We start from the raw sequence: 25,419 nt of genomic DNA, 5'->3' as shown, positions 1-25,419 counted from the left end.
ATGTAACTAAAGTTAGAAACTGTCCCATCAACTGTCTTATTGGGTAACTTCAAGACAAATAGCCAAGTCTTTACTTAATTAAAATTCCACAACTTCTACCTGAGCAAATACTCAATTGTTCCTGAAGTTTACTTATACAGAGGTAAAGCCTCAGCTGCTGTAAATCCTTGGCTCCAAGGATAACAGGAACTGTGGCAAGACCCAGCTCTTAAAGTCAAAATGTCTTCTCAGTTGCACCATGCACTTGCATTGTCCAGCATTGGCTCCCAGCACCAAACAAGTATTTTTTTGTGCATTGACAACTTTAGTGTGGCGAAATTTTGAGGATCAGAAGGCTCCAAGGCAACATGCAGATCACGGCAGAGTTCAGTTCCCAGTTAAGACACTCAGATCTGATCTTCCACCCGTGAGACAGCTATCTGTGTTCCCCATGTGGTGTGTGGGGATCTCAGGCACAGTTCAGTTACTCACACAGATTTCTAACACCATGTAAGACATAGTACAGTTTCCTGCCTGGTCTCCATGAGGAGAGCGAGGTCCAGCAGCACATCAAGCAGCCCCCAGCCAAAGTCCCGTGGAAGCTGTGCTGTCTCGCGGAGCCACCCACGTGTGGGTAAGCTGAGCCCCTTCTCAAATAGCTGGTGGGAGCTACACCCAGACAGGTCCTGAGTCAGTCACCCAACTGCATTGACCAAATTTCTACTTACTACAGGAACTTGGACACTTGCTTTCATATAAACATCTGAACTCCAGTGTCCTAATCTTAAACTGAACATCACCCCCAGTACTCTGCTGAATGTCCGGTCAACCTCCAGTTCCACTACAAGCAACAGAAATATAAAACCAGTGCCTTCTCCTGAATTTGGCTACTGAGGAAAAGCAAATGGTGGGAAAATTTCTCCCACCAAGCCACTCTATGAACATTGGAAATATAAATCCAAAGTAAGCAACCAGCCACAGCCATCTGTCACACATAGGAATCAAAGTTTTCTCTCTCAAAATAAAATCTAATGTTTGACTGATGCTTTCTAAGCTCTTTATATAAAAGAAATATATTTGTTTCATAAATGCTCATAGAAAACAGGAACCCAGAAAAATAGTACAAACTTCATGGTAAGTACATCTACTTTTCAGGTTGCTTTTTACTGGTTCCTGGCTGTAAATACCTCCCCGCACGTAGCTGCAAGCAAAGCGTGGTTGTCTGTCAACAACTCATTGTACCCTTCTGACAGGGTAATAATTCTCGCTTCCAAACAACCTGAAACTTAGAAGAGAGAAGTCTGGGTTTCCTGTAAAAACTATCTCCAAAGATCTATTTGTGACATCTTTCTAAGATACTTTCATTCAAGATGCAATGCTCTCACACCCTGAGCCACCCTGAGCCACCCTTTCGAAGGAAATAAGGCCCTGACTCCATAGCTCACAAAGTGCAGAACTAACCAGTTTTGTTTTGTTTTGACCAAACAATTTACATTGGAAAAGTGACAATTCAGTGAAAATAAAGACCACCCACCTATCAGTTTTGCTGCAATTTTCATCAGGAACATCTACACTCAAGTCTGTTTTCTATTTTATTTTATTCTGAGTAATATATGTTATTTTTTCGGGGGGGGGGGGGGGGGAAGATGCCTCTTTTTTTTTCCCTTAATCTGGAATGAAACAAAATGTCCAGCCAAAACTACTGAGTTCCTACTGAAATGCTGAGGATCTTTGGAGTCTGAAAACGCCCAGTATACCCAAGAGGACAAGATATTTCACAGGACTATGTCCAAAATATCCAAGAAAACGGATAAAAATAAAACAGCTTTGATGAAAGCAAATTCTGCACTTTTGAATTAAAAAAAATTCCCTAAGTCAGAACAAAAGTTACTGCAGTAAAACATGGCACAACTCATCCTATACCTGAGAGTACTTTGCTCATCTTTCTTGGACAGCAAATTCTTGCCATTTTCCCACTATCAGCATGAATTTCACTGTGTGGTTCAATGTGGTTCATACTTCTGAGGGAAAGGTTCCCTTTTCCCAGCCAGTCCTAGTACAGGCTTTACTCTGGAGTTGTCAACTGCTGAGATTAGAGTGCTAGGGACAGTATGTTTTAAATGTGCTCATATAAATATCCCCCCCCAAAAATCTGTGCACTTTACTCAGCACACCAGCTGACAAAGTATGTTACCAGTGTTCCTGTACCCCAAGAAGACAGGCTCTGTCACAACTTTTCATTTCACAACTTAAACTCTGAATCCCACAGACCGGGGTGCTCTGCAGCAAGTCAATCACATCTGTCCAAGATCAGTGATCAAATGTAATGGCTGGTGCAGCTCTGTAGTATCCAAGTTGAACAGGTAAATGGAGAAATAAAGCTGCACATGTTAAAAAGCTTAAAAATCAAAGTACGGTGACTTGTTATTTTTATTATGGTAAATGCAGTAATTATAAAGTCATTATAGAGGAAAGGCTGGAGAGAAGCATGGGAGACAATGCTCAGTATATTAAAATAGGAGATATAAAAATATTACAGTATGAAGATATGCCTTTTTCACAAAGGAAGAAAGTCTGCTTGATGTGAATGGCCATAAATACCATTTCTATAACTCACATGGGATGAAATGCAAAGCCACTCAGAGCCTTCACCTGAAACTGGGGTAGACTCTTCAGGAGCTCTGAAACAGCTTGATTCCCTCTTACCTGTCTCCCCACACACTAAATTACAACCTGAAGTGGTGTAGCCGGGACTGGAACGAAAAGCACTAGAGTTTTCTAAGGAGATTTTCAGTAGGATTTTGCAGAGTTAACTGGTTTAGATAGACGTGGGAACAGAGTCAACCCAAACTTGGTCTCTGGAGGTTGGCCCCTCATGAATCATTAAGCACTTGGGAAACAGCTTGAGGAGATGTGAGCAACTCCTGTACTTCTTGTAGCAGCTAAGATATGAGACTAAAATGACAAGACCTTTCCAAGGACACAAGTATTATCCTCATCAGAAACACTGGGGGAACTCATGGAAACCAGACACTGGCCATGCACAAAGTAAGGAAAAAAAACACTTTAGAAAAGATGTAGGCAAAGGAAGAGGCAGTGCCTCTTTCAAGGCACTGAACCATCCCATGTTGCAATGCAATACATTGCAGTATTATACAGTGTCCTGAATGTCACATACTAACTTTATTCCATAATGCTTTATGGAAGTAAATAAAAGATGACAGTGGGTAATACGCTGCCTGTCACATTTACTAAAAAGCATATAAAATCATTTCACAATGAATAAAAGTAGGTGTTAAGTCATAAAGCAAAAAGGCCATTTAAGCAGTACACAGAAGGAGGATATTCTAGATGGCAGGAGCTACAAAGACATCTTTGTACTGGGGGAGGGAACTATCTCATAAGGAAGATGAGTGGGAAGGAAGCTGGGAGACATCTTTTGCAGTGAGGCAATTCCCTGCAGAGAGTCTGAACTGACTGGGAAGCAGCTTGCTCTATATTTTATTTATCTGAACTAATGTCTCTTTTCTTTTCCTCTTAATTCTTTCCCAGCCAGTAATTTTAAACATAATGGTATACATGGTAGTCCAGCTGTCCAAGTTAGAGGAGCTCCCATTTAAGTTCTCGAAGCAGCTGCATTTTCAGAAGTGCTTGCCCTCCTCTCCCTGTATGGAGGGCAGCTGGGTGTCAAACTGGGAACTGGGAAGTTCAGCTCAATATTCAGAAAACTGTGCTTGTCTCAAGACTTTCACCACCATGGGTGCCCAGCACATCCAATGTTTCTCCTTCCCAGCTAGGGCATGTTCTCCTAATGCCATGCTGCATAAGCAGCAAGATTCAGAAACACAAATTTCATCCTGCATTTGCTCTAGATGCCTGCATTTCCTTGCAAGCTTTAGCAATGTATCGACACATTCTTGTTAAAGCTACTCCCAGTCATGACATACTTACTACAGAAAGAATTTCGCTTTTATTATCATTCAACAGACAATGAATTCCTTCACTAAAATTAAAAAAAAACACCACCAACAACAACCAAACCAAAAGGCAATTACTGCTTGCTAATAGCTAATCTGACATCTGTTCTTAGATATCCATTGAGCAAGAAGAGTCCGTAAGTGTCAGTTCCTTCAGAAAGAATAGATCAGAGAATGACCTTGTCTAAGGTCCTAACCAGTAATATGGAATATTTTGTTCCACTTTTCTAAGGTTTCTGGAATTGCAGCCTCACTTCCTAAGGTGTTGGCCTGTGTATAAGCTTGCTTCTGTCTTGTAGAAGTGGTTGGCCAACGTCAACAAGTTTGATATAGTGGTAGAGGCTGAAAAGATACCATATTCTGACATGTTTTATGACAAAAAATATACCCTCTTAAATCCCATGGAGTGTAACCCAGTGAGCTCATCCTCTGCTACAGCTGAGGAGAGAGTTGCTGGAAACCATGTGAAGCTCATTTTACCACTCGTGAAACTATTTGTTATTTCAGGAAAGGACCTTGGGAGTTTGCACGTGGGAGTTTTCCAGATAGAACCCTCCTCCCCCACGGCTGCTCTCTTTGAAACAAATACAGCGGTCAATGGTTGGCCACCAGTTTTTAAACAAATGAGATAACCTTCAGGGAGAATAATAGCTCTTCAGTTTCTTCAGTTGAAAATTGGCCTGATCTAAATAGCTGAATCCACAGAGTGAGAAGCAAAGAACAGTAAAATATTTTTGAATCCAGGCCACAAATCAGTTCATCTCAGGGACAGGCGTGCCAAGCAAGCTGTATTTATGGCAGCCTGTTCAGATAGTCATTGGCTTTTTTTTATTCCCCCACCCTCCTGCAATAAGGAGAAACTTTATTTGTTATCCATATGGTTCTGTGTAAATCAGAGGAAAAGATGACAGAGGTCAAAATAGTGTATTCCATAGCTGGTCACGGCTTGTTGGGAAGGTATAAAACTGTAAGGTCATTTACCTTGTTAAAAATGATTTTTTTTTTAGTGAATATAAACAATAAAATGAATCCTAGCAGGTGAACACATCACATTTCTGCTCTATAATGAAGAAAATAATACTATATGGTAGTACCTATCTTAGACATCTCTGTCCTTTTAAGGACAGAAGCCTAACACACCTAGGTCAGTTTTGCTCCCACCACGATTCACCAGCAGTTCTCCAAGAAGGCAGACCAAGGGAGGGAAAGGGTTGGGATCACCAGTAATGAAACAGGAATAGCACAACCCTGGCCAGGCTAAGAATTGTAAATTGTCTCTTATAGAGGCACTAAGCTGATAATACAGTCATTCTGGTATAAGGATGCATATGTAAGAGTATATTGGGCCAGTGGATCCAGTCCAAAGCATTACTTCAGGTTGCTTTCAGCTTTATACAAGTTCAATAATCCCATTTATTTCAAGGAGACTACAAACTAACTCATAGTTAAGCTCATACTTAAGGAGTTTGCTGGATCAAGACCTAAATAAGGAAGCAGCATTTTAATACCATGCTACATGTTACTTGTCACCCAGCAACCCAGGCATTAAGAATTGGACCCAAACCCTACTGGAGCTGATGACAGACTTTCAGTTTGGTTGACTTGCCTCTGAACTTCAGAGAAGCAGCTCCAGGCATCTCTTCCTTCTCTTATCAACAGGCCCTTTCTTTTTATCAGGAGCATGAAAGATACTCCAGGCATCATCAGAGTTCAAATCCAATGCATGACCTGTTCTGTCACTGAGGCAGTATCAAAAGATGCTGTGTTCAGCCAAATTCAGACCTCACATGCACTCCCTCAGCACCCTCCGAATCTCTGAGCTGTGTGGAGATCTTTGCTAGAAGAATATGTTTTATATCTGTATAGGATATATAAAAGCAATGAAAAATTGAGCTGTAGTTGAAAGAAGCAAAATTAGCCAGTGCAGAAGGTATCAGAGAATGAAAAAAACCCAGCTGTCTAACATTCAATTCAGAGCCATCATCCATTTTATAACAGAATGGTTAGTAGTCTGCCTGTGCTTCTGTGCAGAGAAACCTCACAACTCTTCGCATTAGATAGTCAGTCTACGGTTGAACAGGACCTCAGCAAAGACCACTCATGAGAATATTAAGTGGGCAATTGATAAGGAAGTCCAGGCTTATAATTCATAGGGACAGACTGTTAGAACGCTTCTCACTATAATAAGCATTATTTTATCTGCATTTAATAATATTATTTGTACTGTGGAATGGGCACCATCATAACTGCATTTTGAATGTGGTACTAAAGAAACAGTCGCAAAATGAAGAACAGGCTGGACTGCATTTTGGTGGGATGAAGGCTGTAACTCTCCTTTGTCCCCTTTGGTGGGTGCCTTGCTCAGACTTCCACAGATGAACACCAAGAAAACAATTCCTTACTTATTTTTATGGGGATATCAAACTCTGTGATTTTTGCTTTTTGCAGTGACTTGTGTTACTTGCCTTTATTTGACTTCTTGATAGAGATTTTGTTCTACATGAAGTAACATGCTGAATGTCTTATATTAAAGCAAAAGTGTCTACAGAAAAGTAACATATGTTAGGCCATCATATAAAAAATCTTTAACTGCTAGTTCTTTCATGGGTGGTAGTGTTGCAATGCATCCCTCTGTTGGACTCTTAAACCAACAGCAAACTGAATGTATTTTTCTCTTGGGATTCCATAATTAAGTATGAAAAAGTACATATCAAGAATGTGTAGCTCTAATGATGTGGAGTAAGACTAATGTAAATAACCCCACAATCATGAGAATAAAAATACACAAACCCTTGAGAAACTGAGAAAAATAAATAGGGAAATGAGTCTCCTGTTGCTGCAAAAAGCTTAAGGGAAACCTGGTAACTGAAGCAGAATTTTTCAGTGAGTGCTGACACCTCCATGAGAAGGCTGGTACATAACAAACTTGTGTAGTGCCTCAGACAAGATGATGCCAATTATCGATGCAATTGCTATTAAGCATGAATATCAACACCGGACTTTGGCTCACATTGTTTTGCAAAGGACTAGCGCATCGTGGACTTAGGCACTCCAAATCTTCCCATTTAGGTAGTGGCTTCAAGTAAGCAGATCTTTATGGGACGCTTCCTTCAAATCCTCCTGGTGCAATGAAAATATACTCCTTTTTCATTTTCCCTTCATTTTTTTTCAACTTTTTATGACCAAGCAAGAACTTTTTGCCTCAGAAGTCTGGCATGGCTCAAGTCTTAAAAGAGAATTTGTTTTAGGATATTGTTTTAGAAACTGTTTCAGTCAAGCACTCCTAACATTCAACAAGATGTGGAATTTCCTTAAAGAAAGAAAAATGTTGATAAAAGGAAAAAGAAAATCCAGTCAAAGGGGGAAAGGCTTCTCATGTTAAACATATTGTAGCAGATAGACAAGCAATTTCTGAGTGGAAGGTCATATGTTGGAACATTAGGCAGTAAAAGGAGAAGCTCTTTCAAAAGACAAATCGAGGAAATTTTCTCTTGTAACGTGAGTTTCCTTACCCTCTATGTCAGTATTGAAGATCTGAAATCTCTGGAAGGCAGTGCAAGGTTGGTTCTTAGAATAGAAAGTCTGGCAACAGCATTCTAGCAGAGATCGTTTGCTTGGACTGAATTTGCCATGGGCATGCTTTTAGTCTTTTAAGGTCCATATATCAACTGATTGCACAAAGAAAGATAAAAGCTTGTGGGGATATTTCAGTCCCTTTAAGGCAGGTGTGTTAAAGACCTAAGTACCTTAAAGTTACCTAGATCTTTAAAAAAAACCCCAACCATAGGCAGATCTCATTGTATTAAAGTATGATTGTCGGTAGTCCTTTCCTTTTTCTGTAATAGCCTAACAGCTAAATCTCTTCCAAGGAAATAGGAGCCTGTGCTGTGATTCTTCTATTTGCTTGAGAGAATTCAGACTACTTCTGTCTCCTCTCAAGGGACGGATGGGTTCTGGATGCTGCTTCAAAGATGGGTTGTCCTTTTTCCAAGAAACAGTTAGGGGTAAAATGCAGAGGCAGTTCTTGGAGCAGGGACCAGAACCCAAGACTTAGCCACAAAGTAAAGATTCAGCAGCTTTTCTACTTTCTACTCCAAGGCACGCTGTCCTGGGTCTCTGACAGTTTAGACCAGAGCACACCACAGATCCCTTTTTGTCCCCATGCCTCAGCTTTCTTCTGCTGGAAACCACAGTGCTGGGGCAAAGAGGACAGTAGACACTGAGGTCTTTTCCCAGCATGGAGGCAGAACACAAGTAGGTCCACAGGGACGGCTTTCCATCATTTAGGTAAAAGCCCTGTGTTGAGAAACAACATTTCCCCAGTCTGGAAAGCAATTTAAGTCGTACATACTGAAAGTGCTGAGTACTTTAAGTGCAGAGGATCTTTCCTGTAATTGCTTAGGGTTTTCTCTGGAGGTTTGGCATCAGTATGCTGCAGAGCTGTCATGTGGGTAGATACTGCAATTTAACAAAGTTTCCAGGCACATTCATAAAATTCTTGGCTGTGGCCTTCTTTTATAGTTATGATCTTGCACCAAAGGATCATCTAGAGATTTCCTCAGTCCTGCACCAAAGAACAAAACTACATGTGGTGAAAGAGCAGGAGAGCTCATTCACTGCCAATATCTAGGAACCAGTGGCTGGGAAGATGATGCTCGTGTACATCAGCACAGCCCACAAGCTCAGGAGCTGCTGTGCCACATGCAGCAACGATCTCTCACACCAGCACAGCCACATCCTGATCACTGTAAGCTGAAACCAAAATTGGAAATGGAGTTTGCTCCAAAGGTTTAATTTACACATCCCAGGTTCCCAAGTCCTTTCTGGAAAAACAGCTGTTTGGCTGGTTACCAAGAGGAAGCGATTGGAAACATTCCTTCTAGGCTGTGTGTGGGTGTCTGACAAAAAAAGAAGAGCTTAAGAAGTTGTGGAGCTAAGCCACCATTCAGGCTCTGCTCATATTGCTGCCCCAGGCAGACCCTGCTGCAGCCATCCCACCTGCACTCAGCCCCAGTGGTACAGGGCTTCGTGTATGACTGGCTGGTCACAGCTCCGCAGTGAGGGTAAGGATGTCAAGTCAGGAGAATCACATCAGTTTCAGTTCTGATTGTGGAATTTACCAGTCATTTGTGATACTTACTGCATGAGTCGAGCCATCTAGTGCAAAACTTTGTTCTCTTACTGTGTCCTCATCGCAGTGCCCAACACTGGAGGGGCAATGTAAAATGTAATGTAATGTAAATTAAAAAAAATGTAAAATAAGCGGTGTAAAGATACATACAGGTAAAGGCAATTCCGAGGTCAGAAGACTATTGCATCACAGTTCTCTGCTTAACAGTGGATGCCTCACTGGTTTTGCTCCCTGTCTAACCTGACATGAACCTAATATGTTCATCATCAATTTTGTGGTGGTTGGAGATTCCGATCAACATTGTTTTGCACTATGGAAACAAAGTGAGAGAAAACCTCTCCTCTGAAAAGTTTACAGTTTACAAGATAAAGGATGGAAGAACTAGAAAGTCCAGAGAAACATTTTTTATATCTTTCAGCAAACAGGGGAAGGGACAAAGAATTAAATTTATCTTTCCGGATTTCTATTCCAAAGCCCTTATTGGGCAATGCCCTTAGAAAACCAGGTTTTGTTCTTTACCCAGAAGCTTCCTAAATGGGATGGGAAAACTATAAAGAAGAATAGTAATTAAAACAAAAATCAGTAGGTTACTTTCTCCTTTTCTAACAAATTAGGTCACAATAAAATGAAGATGTGCCTGGAGGTTTTCTTCCTGAAAGAAAGGTTTTCTGTCCATTTCGCCCATTAAATAAATTCCACCTCACACTTTTTCAGCTGAAAAACATGTGATCAGAGCAGGACTGGGACTTTCTGCTGCACATGTTCCCAAACCTTTTATAATATGTCTCCCTACCCTTAAGTTTGTTAAGTTAGAGCCACAACAGATACTGCATGAGCAGATGAAAACACATTGAAACCTGTGTGGAGGAAATGATATTCAGGACTCTTCTAAGACTCCATGGGGAGCAGACATTATGTATCTTTATGTTCTGAACAGGGCTGAATATACTGTTGGCAAATCAAGAAGTAATTAAATAATCCTTCACTTTCACGGGCCTTCGATGAACTCTCACTTTTAAATGGAAAACTGGAGTCCCCCGTGTAATCACACTGGAGGCAAAGCCAAACTTCAAAGTTGTCCTTTGACTGTGGATTCAGTGAAATGTTTGACAGAAGAAGAATTGAGCATTTACAATGATAAATTCAGCCAGCTTCGGCTCCGGATCTCTCCAGCAGGAACACAAAGCAGCACATTTCACTCCTCCAGCTTTCAGAAGACACACGAGACGATGTAACATTAACCAGCAGACCCCATCAGCACCCCCTCACCTTAAAGCTTCCAGAGAAACATGGTGAACCAACGAAACTCAGTTTGCCCCTACCTTGCTGAAAGCCTAATGCTGTGCAGAAATGCCTGTAGATGTCAGGGCAGAGGATATAAGGAAGAAATCTCAGGCTGTGCCTTACTTCTCTTGACCTAGATCACATATCAAAAAAGCAGAGAAGCACACAACAGTGGTATGCATGTGGCTGGACACCAGTCGGGACTTTCATGCTTGGCTCAGGCGTGGCCGGAGTAGGTCTCTGGGAGCATGTGGGACCCAGCAGGTGGAGACCAATGCCAGGCCACCAAGGCTTGCAGCCTGTGCGTAGCCCTATGTGAGAAGGTCCACCCTCCATCTTTGTTGGCTGGAGAAGTCAAAGGAGACTATTTCACTGCTGTCTCACCCCAGCTCTGTGCTGGTATTGATGTTGCACGTCTAGACAAACGTCATGTGCTGAGGTCCTGTCCACTAGAAAGGCACAGCTGCATGTTCACTACTTAACACAGCTATGAGCAGCTGTTTGGCCAGAAAGGAGCCTGATAAGAGGCTTATGTGACTGAGATACAAAGGGTGAGAAAGTCCAGTAAACACACTACTCTCACATCATTTCATTTTGTGAACACCCTGTATCAGAGCTATTGAATGGAGACAGGGACATATTGCACCATTTTCTAGGAAAACTTTTTTTCACACTAATGCTTGAAATGCAGAAGGCTACCTTGGCACTCTTTGGACTACCCAAACAAGTGACTTTTACTCAGTTAGCTTTGCATATTTTCATGGCATCTAGGATTACAGTCCAGTAAGACAAAAATTTTAGCATCAGTCCATCTCTACTCATAACAAGAACAGAATATATGATGCGGGGGGTGGAGTTTATTACCTTCAGCAATCTTGAGCCAGATATTACCAGGTATGGCACCAAGAAAAGAAAAATAAACTCACCATAGTAATGCCTAAAACTATGTTTTGGTCAGCTTCCAGAAAAAAAAATGAGGAAAAATAAATGTTCCTTTATTGCATTTAAAGCTCAGAAAATAACAGTTACAAGCCACTTCACTCTTGCCAGATTGAACCCTTGCCCAAAAGAGGAAAAATGTTAAAGTTCATGTGTTTGACACAAGAAAGAAAAGCAAAAAATTCAGCTTGGCAGAGCAGATATGAAAACAGGATTAATGACAAATTTGGTGTCAAAACTGTATTTTTCTGATTTCTACTTGTTGGAAAGAATTCCAGAGACTTTTTTTTCATTGTTTGTTTGCACTTCCAACCTGCCTCAGTCATTCCTGCTGCGTATATCTTAGTCTTTTCCATGGAAACCACAGAAGAACAGTTCATCAAAAGATAAAATTTTAAATCTTTCTTGATTTAAAGACTTCAGAAGTCCTATGTTACAGCAGACACCCAAGAGTAGTCAATAAGATGGAATGGCAACAACCATTTTTGGGTTGCCTAAGGTGAAATGTTCTGGGGTTTTTTTATAGCTTAGACTGTAATTAAGAAAATACCACAACTATGACCTTGAATATCTTCTAGTATAAACTATAATTAAATAACTGACATCTTCAGTAAATAACTGCTGCACTGTATGTTACTAAAATCAGTTGTGAGTAGTGTCAGTAGTGTTTTACTACTGTCCTATCAGTTGCTGGCCTCTGTATTGATTTACTTGATTTAAAGTGGTTATTTTTTTTGCATTCTCAGGGTGCTCCTCGTCTCACAACAGCTCCATCTTTCTCAGACCTTCACTTCTGATTCATTACTAAGACAAATTTCCTACATCATAAACCTCATGAGCCGTTAGGAACACTGATTTGCTCCATGCTCAGCCATTTGTCCCCTCTGCTTGCAGCTGAAGCAGAGCAGCTGCAAGGACCGCTGAGGTACTGGACTCGGCTATGGCGGTACTGGAGGGCAGCAGACACCAGCTCAGGGAAGCTGCAGAAGCACTGGGGGAATCGCACCGAGGTGTTTCACCCCAGCTCATTCCCACACACCAGATTTGCCAATGCAGTCCTTGCCCTTTCAGTGCACAAGACGTGGGCCAGCGTTTCGGAGCTGCTGCCCTCGCTGCGCTCCCTGAGAGCTCCCTGAGGGCTACGGATGGGATGGAGCATGCTATGGCAGCTGCCCACATCCACGCTCCCTCTCCCAGTTACAGGAGGGAGTACTTTTCAAATCTACACTGACATGAGCAAACACTACCAAGATTTGTGCAGCAAATATTTGGCAAGGAGAAGGTGGCCCTCCCTCCCTCCCTGCCCTGGTGCAGCAGGGTCAGTGCTGGCACCCACTGGCAGAAGGCAGTGGCATTCCCCAAAAGCAACAGGAAAACCTGAAATCCCAGCAGACCTGCAGGTTGCAGCCTGCCGAGGGTTTGTCTGATACACAGCTGCAAGGTAAAGGCCATGAGTCTTCCTGATTCATTCACTTTAATTAAGGGACTGGTAATCCCCCACCTGCCAATTCAAGTCTACCCATATACACATTTACTTCGTTATTTCATACATAAAGCTTTAAATAAAATGCCTTTCTTTTTTGTTCTTACTTTTTAATGGATGCAGAGAACCATTCTGTCAAGAAAGAAACAAATACTCCACTAAACCCATCTCAATGGACAATTTGTTTCTTCAATGCAGCATTTAAGTAATAAAGAAAGAATAAACATAAAACTCTCCTAAGAAATAAAATGAAAACACCCTTAAAAAACACTTGTCTGAGGCATATTAGGATGCTAATAAACTCAGATCAGACATTTACAGACGAAGCTCTCTCGCCAAATCCATTTCCATAAAGCAGTAAGACAACCTGCAACCAGATCACTTGCTTCTGTAAATCAGCAGCATCCTTATAGTGATCACAGCTATTTACACCAGCTGAGGATCTGACCAGAGCAGCAGATGAAAAACGGAAGAGAAAACTGTAAGAGCAGGATGCAGAATCTGAGAAGGAGCAGAAGCAGTAAATGCCCAGCGCAGTGATACAGTGAGCTCATGAGAAATTGAACTAAATCAGCTCATAGTGATATCAGGGAAAATCCAAGGTGTGCCTCTCTGACGTATTAATTAGAGTTGAAGAAATAATGGATGTTTTTCATACATAGGTTGAATTGGGGAGGGGAAAACTCCTATTTATATCAACATGGTATGAGTTGTTTGATCCAAAGGAAAAGATTTTATTTTCATGTATTTCTAAACAAATTTTAAAAGATAATATATCAATTTTTTTTTTTAATTTCTGAATTATCTTCTGGACATAAAAGTAATGTCTGAATTCAGCCAAATTTGTGAATTTCCTTCACTACTTTTCACATTTTTAGTGGTATTATAACTTGCTGGGGTCATTGAGGCACCCTTGAAAGTCTCAGCTACCTGCACTGGGGACTCTTGTATGACTCAAGAGAACGTCATCTCATCAACAGGTGCAGATCAGTATTGTTCAGATGACTAAAAAGGAGCTGGTCTGATTTACGGTCCTGGAGCTGAGCAGCAAGCACGCAGTGAAGCCAGCTGCTCTTCAGCTGGCAGGAGAGAGCAAAGGAAAACACTCAGCCCTTTACCAGAATGCAATGATCAATGCCTTCACCCAGGTAACATAATTCCTGTTATGTTTTTTCCTTTACTGGTCACACCTTTTGAACAAAATTTCCACGACTGCACACAGAGCTAGAACACAGATGTTGAAGTCTGAGTTTGACATTAAAATGCATAGTTTACCATTTATAAAATTACTCAGATGCTACACCATTTGTGAATTTTTTAAAACTAATGTAATCCCTTTAACATTGTGTTACTGACATAAACACATAGATAGTGTCAGGCCCTTAATTCAAAATTCACCTAAAATTTTGTCAATAGCAGATTCCTGGGCAAGGTATTTGACTTTGTTTTTGTTTTCTCCCCTTCTTGAATCATCTGAAATCCATATGGCCATAAAAAGACTGCTTTTAAGAAGCAAGTCCTGAAAGAAATGCCAACTAGTCATTAAAAGCCTACGAATCAGATACATGCCGAGTTCTTCACGTTCTCCAAATACAGGTTGCTGTTTATGTCAAGATGCAGAATTATCAGTCTTTGTGTACTATAACAATTAGTCAAGAAATCCAACGGCAGGAGTCAGCTCAGGAAAAAAAAAAAAGTTTGGATGAGCTGGTTCCAAAAAAGCACATTGGCAATAGCACTTTGTTAAAAGGAATATTAAAGAACAAAACCTCAAGCCAACTGCAGGCTTGAAACAAGATAAACAATGAAAAGAGAAATTAAAAAAACCTGGGGATTTATTTTCTTAGTTGAGAACGTACAGCTTGGATGTAGGGATTTATTTTTTTCTCCCCTAAAAAGACAAGAACTCACAAGCTGGACCAACTATTAGAGAGGAAAAAAGTTTGCAGAGAATGACTTTCTGCCAGAACATAATGCATGGCTGATTATGAGGAAACCTGCAGAGTGTATTTTCTCTCAGAAACTAAAGGAGCAAGAGGCAAAGACTGTCAAAGCATTTGACATTACCATAAATATCTAAGGTTAGTGGAAGGACATTAAAGGTAGTATTACTCTCCAAATTCAACAGTGGCAGATAAGAAAAGGGAGTTTTCTTGGCTGCTGGAAAAGACAAGAGACATGTTAGAGCTATAAATTATTAGCATTACCGTAGTAGCAGCAATATTGTTAATATACAGTAACTTCCAGCAGACTAAGACCAAGGCTCTGTTATGGCAGGTGTTGACAAATATAATGGGAAACAGACTGTAGTCCTAGGAGGCTATGTATTGAATAGATATCACCAAAGGAATCTAAATTACCACGATTCAGACAAAATTTACAATTCAGAGGGACTGGACACCAGATTGCTTTATCAGGAGAATCCATACATTTGTCATTACTCATATTCTTTGTACCCCAAATTGTGGCTAGATCCAAAAATACCACTTGGGCATCATATTCATACTACAATTCTGGCAGAATTATACTTCTGAATTCCACCAGCGCACTCTGTAGAACTTCCGCCTCTCTTCTTAGGCGCCTGGGAGCACCGCACCTTCTGCAGGGCTTTACCCTCCACGTTCTGCCACAGCCCACATCCAGGAGGTCCCAAACACAGGCTGACTGGGCACAAATTACTCCTGATCCCATGTTTGTAAGAGTTAATAGGTATTTTCTGGCAGATTACAACAGCTTTTCATCAGGCATGCCATGGAGCACTGCATACTGTGATAGAAGTCAAAATGCTGATAGTTTGAATTTCTGTGCATGCAGAACTATATATTCACAGCCATTTTTTTGAGAATCTGCATGCACAGCTAAGACATTTCTGCACGCATGCCTCTGGTGCTTTTTTTCCCCCTAAATGAGTACATCTATGATTAAATTATAATAGTTTTCTACATAGCTTTCTTAATGTTTAGACTGATTGATAGAAGAATATGTTTTATTCCCATTACTTGAAAAAGCTCTTACTGAAAGTAAACAGTGATTAAAGAAACCATAAACATTGCTTCATTCAGAATTAAAGTGACTTCAGTTACATCTTTCGTAAAAAGTACAGAAAGAAGCAAGGCAGGTCGTTGTTATTGCACAGAATCTGCTCACAACGCAAGTATTTTTTAAGTGTCTTCATATTTTTGCAGGAAGTAATAAAATTAACTGAATAGGCCTGGATCTCCAAATGTTTTATCCCCCTCACTGCCATTGCCAGCATGAATAAAAGAAACCAAGCAGACAGAAACTGAAAAAACTCAAACCACAATCAAGTTGCAATTAGTTCTTATGAAAGGCTCACTTGTTATAATATCCTTTATTCTAGATCCTGCTTGTCATTAAAAAGGGAATTGATTATTACAGAAGACACCCAGGGGCTTAAGCACATTTCGAATGAAAAATAGAAATCTGGAGAGAAAAGCCCCCACTGTTCTTGCCAAGCAGAATTAGGGGAGGATGGTATTTGTGGATGTTCATGTAGCCTTTCTCTTAGGACATGATCTTATTCTCCTTGAAGCTGCATTAGTTTCGTCAGTAACAGGACTGGGCTTCCATTTTTCATTCATGCTGGATTTTGTCTCTGTGCTTCTTTTCTCCCCATCCCTTTTTCATGGTCGGAAAAGATGTAAACGGCATAAACAGATGGGATTTTGCTACACTAGTTAACATATTGATCAATCACATCATCTGCTGTGTGAGCCATCCTTCCCTTCCCTCCCCTCTTTCCACAAACACACAAAGAAAACCACCAGACTGTTTGTATATCATTGGTCACAATGATAGGCAACACATTTCTCAGTTTGCTCCCCCCTTCGAACATATAAAGGTCTACACAAGGTTTTTGCACCTAACTTAACCATAGATATACAATGCTCAGAAAAAAACCCTGGTGACAGTTTCTGCTGTGCAGTGTAAGATCTAGGACATATGTGCCCACAGCTTCTTGGAAGTCTTCCTTCAGGGTTGGCAAAGGAGCATGCCACAACTGCCTGGGGACACCTTCAGTGACGAGATGTCTCTTTATAACACGGCTGTTGCTCTTAAAATGTATTATGGCAGTGACTTGTAGTCCTCAGATTCAAGGCATTTCCTGAGCTAGGCACCATATGGTTATGCAAAACCCTTCTGCAAAAGCTGACGTGATGACAACAGCAGGATAGGAGAAGTGGAGAAGGACCACAAAACCAGATCACTGCAACAATGATAAGTGATAGGAGAATATATATAAAGCAACAGTCACTGCACATTCACATTCATTACTAATTATATGTCTAGTGTTTGCCAGTAGAAAAACGCTATGTGGTCTGAGGATAGAAAAGAAAATTTGCAAGAAAAGGTAAAATTTTTTAATTAGACCAGCTGAATTGTCTTAAAAAATCAAAACACCTTTGAGCACAAAGCATTTTCATCCATCCTCTCTTCTTTGTGGCTGAGTCTCATTGGTGAGGTTTAGAAGTGGATTTTTGAAGGCTTCACTCCTTCTAATGAGGGACCTGGGAGTGCGGGAAGTGCAGATGAAATACACTCTCCAGACTACTGGGACCAGAGCTGGTCTCCTGGAAGTGAACACCTTGAGAAAAATGGAGAAGGGCCAAAACACTCCAGACTTAAACAACGGGCTTCCTTCCTGCATGCAAATGAGATGTCGGGGCTGGACCCCATTTTTTAAGGAAACCCATAAATAGAATCATGCCTACTTTATTCTGAGCACTTTTTAGCAGTAATTAACACACACAGATTGCAAAGCTCTTCTAGCAGCTGTGATGCTGCTGTTCTGTAAAGATGCTTAGGAAAGACATGACACTGCTCCCTGCCTTAAAAGCTGCTGTCTAATAAAAGCAGACATTAATCCCAAATTGCATTCAGAGCACACGGGGGAGCAAAATCAGTGTTTGGCCAAACAGATCAAGGAAAACAACTACTTGGCAAAGTAACTGTGGTTTTCATATTCCTATGTGCCCGGTTCAAATGCTACTGAAGTCAATGCAAAAACTCCCTTAGGGTTTTGATAGAATCAAAAAATGATACCCCCCCCAAAAAAAATAAATATCAAATACAGACCCAAAACCCTGACCGTGAAGCACATTTAAAATGCAAGCAATGTACAGCTCATATTCTCTGGACCCAGTGTTTTAGTGTTCTCTGGACCCAATGTTTTAGTGTGAGAATCAGGCAAAGGTGCACAAGGTCCCTTCAGCTGGCATACATATTAGCGAGCGAATTTTGCCAACCATCAAGATTTTAACGGAAATATCACTTCTGTTTAATGTTGTCTGAAAGAGCTGTAGCATCTAATATTTAAACATCAAAGGAGGTGAACATATACCAGCAAAACTATTAATCTTTAAAGGCAGAAGAAAGGTAGTATTTTCAATACACTGAGAGATTGAAGATTTCTCTACATTATCTTATTTTTGTTCAATAATCTGTGTCCATTCAGAGGTAGCAGCACATGCTTAAAATGTTGAGAAAAAAAAAACATTCCAGCAGTGGCAACAGTACGGATGCAATCGACTTTTGACTGATTCCTTTGAAGGAAAAAGGCTAAAATATGGGGCTGTATTTATGGCAAAATAAGTGCAAATGTAGTTGGAGAAAGGGAGGGAGAAAAAATGCTAAAGCCTTTCTTATAATGTGACATTTGAACTTGAATGTAAAGATTCAATTATTATTTATAAAGTTGTGTTTTCAATAGACCTTTTCATCAAACCCGTAAAAGAACAAACAACTCCAGCATTAATCATCAATCACTTGTTTTTCACCATTTTTTCCATTTTTGTGGAGGGTTTACCACTAGAAAGTAGTTGTTAAAAACCTGTATTAATCTCTGAAACTGCTTTTCTTTAAAAAACTTCCAAAGTTTTCTTCAAAAAAAATATACATAAAATACAGGCAAAGAAACAAAAGCAAAGAAGCAGTGGACAGAACTCATATTATCAAAAATTACTGATGCTGTGTAAGCATTATGCACAATCTAAGAGCAAGGACTTGCTGCTCTTCAGGATGCAATGGTTTACACAATACTCATTCATTACTGCTAGGGAAAAACCATGGGCAATGCTATTTTGGTCTTCTTAACTCCATGACCAAAATGTGAGAATTGTATGCATAGCATTGCCTTATGTGTATTTACATTCTGCGACTGGATTCAAATGATTCAGAGCATTTTTCTGATAACAATCATGCTCTTCTGCAACATTTTTTATGACCTTTTCCATGTCTGGATATTGCAATTATATTAGAGAAAGAGACTCAGAACTGGCGAGGGACCCAAGATCTCGAGATCCAAACCTGAGTGCACTCTCTCCCACACAGTTTGCTTCAGCAAAGTCTTTGCAGAATACTAAATTTCCAGAAATAAAAGTTAACAATTGTGATTGATTGATTAAAAATTCTTTTTGTGACAATCAACCAGCTTTATGAGTACTAAGACAAATAATTTCCCAAAGGGAAAGGACTTCTGTAGAGAACAATCTAGCAGCAAACAAAACTTAGACCAGTATTAAGTTGTTTACCTATGTTTCATATGCATCACTGATGCAAAAGCTGGTGAATACTACTGTGAAAAGAAAACTGCATAAGGGATGGAGAGAAAATGAGACTTACTGTTCATGTCTCTTAGTTGTACTTAAAGGTGTTAATGCACACTACAGTAACACCTAGACAGGACTCGGGGGGATGCAGGACTATCCTCATTCAGAAAGTCCGTGGCTGAAGATGGAATAAAATAGTTTGAGAAAGAGAAGTAAAGTTTGGGATCCCCTCTTCTCAAACCTCACTGAAGATGTGTTTTCAGAGCAGTTTTGAGATAACAGGCCACAGCTAGCTACCTAATAAATAAATTATTCAATAACCTAATCACACCAAACCCTAATCATTGTCTACATCCATGATCAACAGGTCACATTGACAACGTCATAAAAAGCAAAAAAAGGAAATTAAAAGAAAAATGGGGACAAGGGATAGATCTTGATATGTATCCAAGAATCAACAGATACATTACTGTCAGACAAACAGTTCACAGATGATAAAACCAGAAGGGAGCATCATGAACATCCATTACAACTTGCAGCAGGATACAGGCTATAGCCCAAAGCCAAAATGTATTAGGTTAGAAACAACGGTTCTGTGAACAGCAGAACAAATGAAGATTGGTTTCCTACTGTCTCTCTCTTGCTTGCTCAACTTCTGAGCTGAATCATACTGAGATATTCTGTTATCTCTGCCTTTCTCCTTAAAACCCTACCCCACAGTATTTGGCAGCATGCCATAGACCACTCCAGCAAACAGGTCCCAGAGATGTTATGGCTGCAGAATTTAACTGACCTGTTCAGGATCATGCCGTAAGACACTGGCAGAATGGGTTGAATAACCTAACATGAACAGCAAGCACCTGACCTTCAGACAGGGCAAGAAGAGCTCATGTTGAGCATTTTCCAAGGCCAGCCCAATTCTCAGTTTCAGACTGTCTTAGTAAGAGGGATCGAGGAGATCTGTGGGAACTAGATGATGCCAAAATTGCATTTTCTAAACCTTAAATGTGAAGATCAGAGATCAGGAGATAACTGATAACGTGTATATGTATACATACACGTGTGCATATACACATACATTTGTGGTAACCAATACCTATGTATGGGAAAGGGATATGGTACTTTGGCTGCTTACTAACTAAACACAGAGGTGTCTCCCAGCTTGACTCCAGCAGCAACATGAAGTATATGTTCATGAATCAGATTTCTTCTAGATGCCTCTAGGGATAATGAGAAAAACTAATTAAAAGGCCATAAAAAATGTAATGGCATTCTTTCCCCACTAAATTCAGGCACAAATTTAATTCTCCAAATGCTGCGTCAAAGCTGCACTCTGAGGACTAGCAGCTCTTGTTGGCTGCATAGGATGTAACCAGACCTCAGGGACTGTACATGGTATTTAAACTAGCAATCTTTCAAATCAGCAAAATACTGAATGGAAAAGGAATGAGGAGAAAGGAGTTACCAGATGCATTAATTTCTAACCCTGTCTTTTCCCAGAAATTATTATATAGCAAAGTGGTCAAGATCTTTCCTTCAGCTTCATCCAGGGTGACAGCATATTTATGTATTTGACAGATATGATGATCATTACTTGTCACCATTCATTATGGATCCCAACCACACTTCTCACACCCTGCTCTGAAAGTACACACATATCGAAAAAGCAGAAAAATAGATGAGCAATTATATCAATTTATTCCACTCTGAATCCTAAGCATTGGAAGGAGCATGTTTGTCAATGCTCATTCAGTTGATGGAAAAGGTCAACGTGTATAGAAGAAACAGTTGCTAACACAATATTATCTAATCTTTCTGTCATAGGTAGTTTTAAGGTACCCTTCACATGGAACCTACATTTAGAAAAATGGAAGGGTCAACTTAATGTAACAAGGCAATTGCAATACTAGGTAAAGAAAGGACGGTTGGAATGAATAACCTGACTACCAGTTTTAGTGGCAACATTGTAAAGGTTTGTGCAATCCAGAAGACATCTTAAAACAGCAGTAGTAGCAGCAGACATGCAATAAAGATGTCCATTACTGTAAGGTGAGGAAGGTTTTGTTTGGGGGTTGGGGTTTTTTTGTGAGGTTTTATTTTTCTCCAAACCCTCCATTTTAAATAAATAAATCAAAAATTGCCAATTTAGAAGACAGATATGTACAGTTCAATTATAGGGGAGATAGTTTTCCGTTACCCTATAAAAGAAGAATTCCAGGGACCTTGCAGAATTTTTCATTCGCAGCAGCACCTTGGCTTTATTACGTGTGTCAGAGAAAACTGCTATGGGACCCAGCAGCTACTCTTTGAGATTCTGAAGACATTCAGATCACACTTAGTCGGGAGTATAGCATGGAAAATATTTTTATTTTACATGGATGTTTTCAGAAGTTCATATTCAATAAGCAGCATTTTTCACCTTGAGAGGCAGCTATTTACAGGGCTTCATCTACCCTCAGGCAGAGACTGAGGTGAAGGGAGTTCCTGCCATTTGCAGAAGGGATCTGAAGTCCCTCAACAGCATGTCTTTGAAGTTACATATGGACCTAAATGCCTGGAAGAAGACAAGTGTCACTGTAATATCTTTGTTTTCTAACAAGCATGAATAATATATGCAAAATTCACTCCCTCCCCTCTCAGAATTATGTGTCCTAGCTGAGATAAGGTTGTGTGCATTTGTTTGTCAGAAACAAGGTAATGAGCTATACTGTAATTGTAGCTTGTGCCCTGTGCAAGGGCTGTGTGTAGCTCTGCCAGCCCTGCGGTGGACCAAGGGATGACAGCACTCTGCCACTCACAACTCATTTGGTTTGCTCTGGGTCCTGAGGTCCAGAACCCGGGTCAGGACGCTAATCTGACAAAGCAGTCTTGGTGGAAGTATGTGGTCCTGCACACCCATGTCCATCCACACATAAAGCACACAAGACTCCATTGTGGACCTGAAGTGTTGGCTTCAGGTTAGGGAGCTCTGATATACTGTAGTCAGGACAAAAAGAGCAGCTTTAAAAGAGTCATTCAGAGCTACAACACAAGAAAAAGCTTTTCCAAGGTAAGAAACAACCCAAAGAAGAGGATTCGGTTTTCTGATTTCAGGAACAAATACGACCTTTATAGAAGCCTTTTTTGTTCCAAAGGTAGGACTCTCATAAAAATGACTTTATTACTCATGTAAGTCCTTTAGAGGTGCCTTAAAACCAAACATGTGAAAATCATTTATTTTAAAAGGCCATGCTAATGGTCTTCAGGGGCAAGAGTTTGAAATTACTTGTGTGCCTGCTTTCCTTTGTTCAAGAGTAAGTTGCAGCATCAACAGTGTGCCAAGCTAACAGAGTGCCAAGCTCCTTACCGATGTGACAGCCACAAACCTTGTACAAGTGTCACATTGCTGAGGACTGAAAACATTGATATTGTCCAATACTAAACAGGAAGAAAATGGAGGAAATCACCAAACTTGACCTTGTCACAATGCTCACATACTTCTCTGCATACTTTTTCATGCAACCCAACAGCAGCCATTAAGAAACTGTCACTGCCAGGCAGTGAGACATCAAAGCTTTGCTTAATACTCCAAACCTGGGATAATTAATTTCAATTAACAGCTGACAAATGCTGACCTTCATTGTATCCAGTGAAGTCAGATATCTATGACAAAAGATGTACTGATATGGAGAAAAAGAAACAGGTAGTCCCTTCCATCTCATTTACTGGGGTCCTGTTACCGTATTTCTGGCCTATAGTGTTGGCACCATTTTCTCACTCCAGATCCTATATTTGTCATGCCATGCATAAGCTGTCTCAATTCTCTTACTGACCTGCTCTGCTGTATCAAGTATAAGGTACTTGTCCTGACTTCCAAAGCCTGTATAATAAATTATGGCTCACTCCTAACTTATATGCTATCAAACTGTTGATGACTATAGTGGCAAACTATAACCTATGATCTGCAGTCCATGACCACCATAGTTGGTCTGCTATCTGATTTGCAAAGATGCATCTTCCTATCAGCCCCTGAGGAACTCATTTTTGTTTCCTTACGCTATCCTGCATATAATACCTATGAAGACTTTACAACGGCCAGGGCAGTCCAGCTGCTGGGTATTATGATAACTTGTTTTAGAATCATAGAAACATAGAATGGTTTGGGTTGGAAGGGACCTTCAAAGATCATCTAGTCCAACCCCCCGCCATGGGCAGGGACATCTCTCATTGGATCAGGTTTCTCAAAGCCCCATCCAACCTGACCTTGAATGCTTCCAATGATGGGACATATAACTTCTCTGGGGAACCTGTTCCAGTGTCTCACCACCCTCATTGTAGGAAATTCCTTCCTTACATCCAATCTGAACCTCCCCTCTTTCAGTTTAAAACCATTATCCCTTAAGCCATCACTACAGCCCCTGGTAAAAAGTCTCTCTCCATCTTTCTTATAAGCCCTCTTTATATATTGAAAGGCTGCAGTAAGGTCACCCCAAAGCCTTCTGTTCTCCAGGCTGAACAACCCCAACTCTCTCAGCCTTTCTACACAGGAGAGGTGCTCCACCCCTCTGATCATTTTCAGGGCCCTCCTCTGGACCTGCTCCAACAGGTCCATGTCCTTCTTGTACTGTGGGCTGCAGAGCTGGATGCAGTATTTCAGGTGGAGTCTCATAAGAGCAGAATAGAGGGGGAGAATCAACTCCCTCAACCCGCTGGTCGTGCTTCTTTTGATGCAGTCCAGGGTACGGTTGGCTTTCTGGGCTGCGAGCACACATTGTCAGATCATGTCCAATTATTCATCCACCAGTACCCGCAAGTCCTTCTCCGCAGGCCTGCTCTCAACAGTCAATTTAGCCTGCCATTGCTTGTGTGGGACTCCATCCGGTCAGGGTAACCTCTTTTTCATTCATGCAGCACTCAGGACAAAGAAGATGCCCAACTGTATTGATGGCTGCTTTTTCTTTGGGGAATGTGACCTAAGCAAATTCAGGACTGGGATGTGAACATGCTGAAGAGGGTCATGTCTTTGATTTTCAGCTGCCTGAAAGTAAGGCATCTTACTAAACCTTTCACATAGGCTCCCCTTACAATCAGTGGATTCAGAATTAAGATGTTTATCTGCTGGCCTGCACAGCTGAATTGTCTCACTTTAGGATGCCCATCGTTTGGTATGGTAATGCCTGCCTTGGAGTAGGAGGCAGCAGGTGGGGGCACAGGGCTGTTGGTTTCACCAGCTCCTCTCTCCGGACTCTGAGGACCACCTGTCTTGGCCCACTGAGGACCTGCTCACACCTGGGCAAGGTCCAACAACCTGCAGTAACTTCCTAACTTCAGTCCCCCTCACCACAGCCAGGTGGTTTTACTGACACAAGTTTTAACCAGCTACTGGAATTTAACATCACCTCTGTAATGACAGCAAGTCGGATTTAAGGAAAAATGGAACGGCCTCCTGGTCTGCCTGCCCTGCCGTCAATATGCTGCTGGCACTGCAGTAATGGGGGTTTCTCATACATGACTTGAAGCAAATAGTTCGTATTAAGTTTTAGTGAGAGGCAGAGAGCTAAACTGGCTCAGGAGAACTTTGGTGCCCCCTAACTGTGGGGGGGTGGTTAAAAATGATTCACTGTTCTTCTTTTTCTTCTGGACAAGACCGCATGTTTTGCCTTTTTTTCTTCCCCTTGGCTGACTCAAAATCAGAGACAGAGGACTCATGTGCCTCCAACAGACTTGACATCAGTTGTTACAGGCTGCAAGACTTGACAACGCTGACAACTTTACCTGATTTTGTAGGAATGCATTGTTTCTGCCTCCTTTTTGAAAACCAGAAGGCTTGACTGCTTGTTCTCACCTATCAGCACAACCTTGGATTTTGCAGGTATTTCTGTCTCCTTGTTCCTTACACAAACCCTCCCCAAACTAGTACAGCTTAAGAGGAACAAAGAGGTTAAAAAGAGTAGGACTTGATTTATTTTTTTTTTCCTCTGCCACCATTTGGTGCTGCTGCAGGACCACAACAAACCTTTGCTCTTTGTCCCTTTTTAAATAAGAATAAATGCGACTGCCAGCCCCCACGCCATGTGA

The 25,419-nt window shown here is 40.9% G+C and overlaps 1 protein-coding gene across 5 annotated transcripts in view; it reads right to left on the bottom strand.

Annotated features, from left to right (window-relative positions):
- The window catches only part of PDGFD (platelet derived growth factor D), a 147,101-nt gene that overhangs the window by 64,136 nt on the left and 57,546 nt on the right, over positions 1 to 25,419 (bottom strand). The gene's annotated exons all lie outside the window — the stretch shown is intronic.

The sequence above is a fragment of the Aquila chrysaetos genome, chromosome 19 (assembly GCF_900496995.4).
Source record: "Aquila chrysaetos chrysaetos chromosome 19, bAquChr1.4, whole genome shotgun sequence".
NCBI classification, from domain to species: Eukaryota; Metazoa; Chordata; class Aves; order Accipitriformes; family Accipitridae; genus Aquila; species Aquila chrysaetos.
This window is presented reverse-complemented; position numbering and strand designations above follow the sequence as displayed.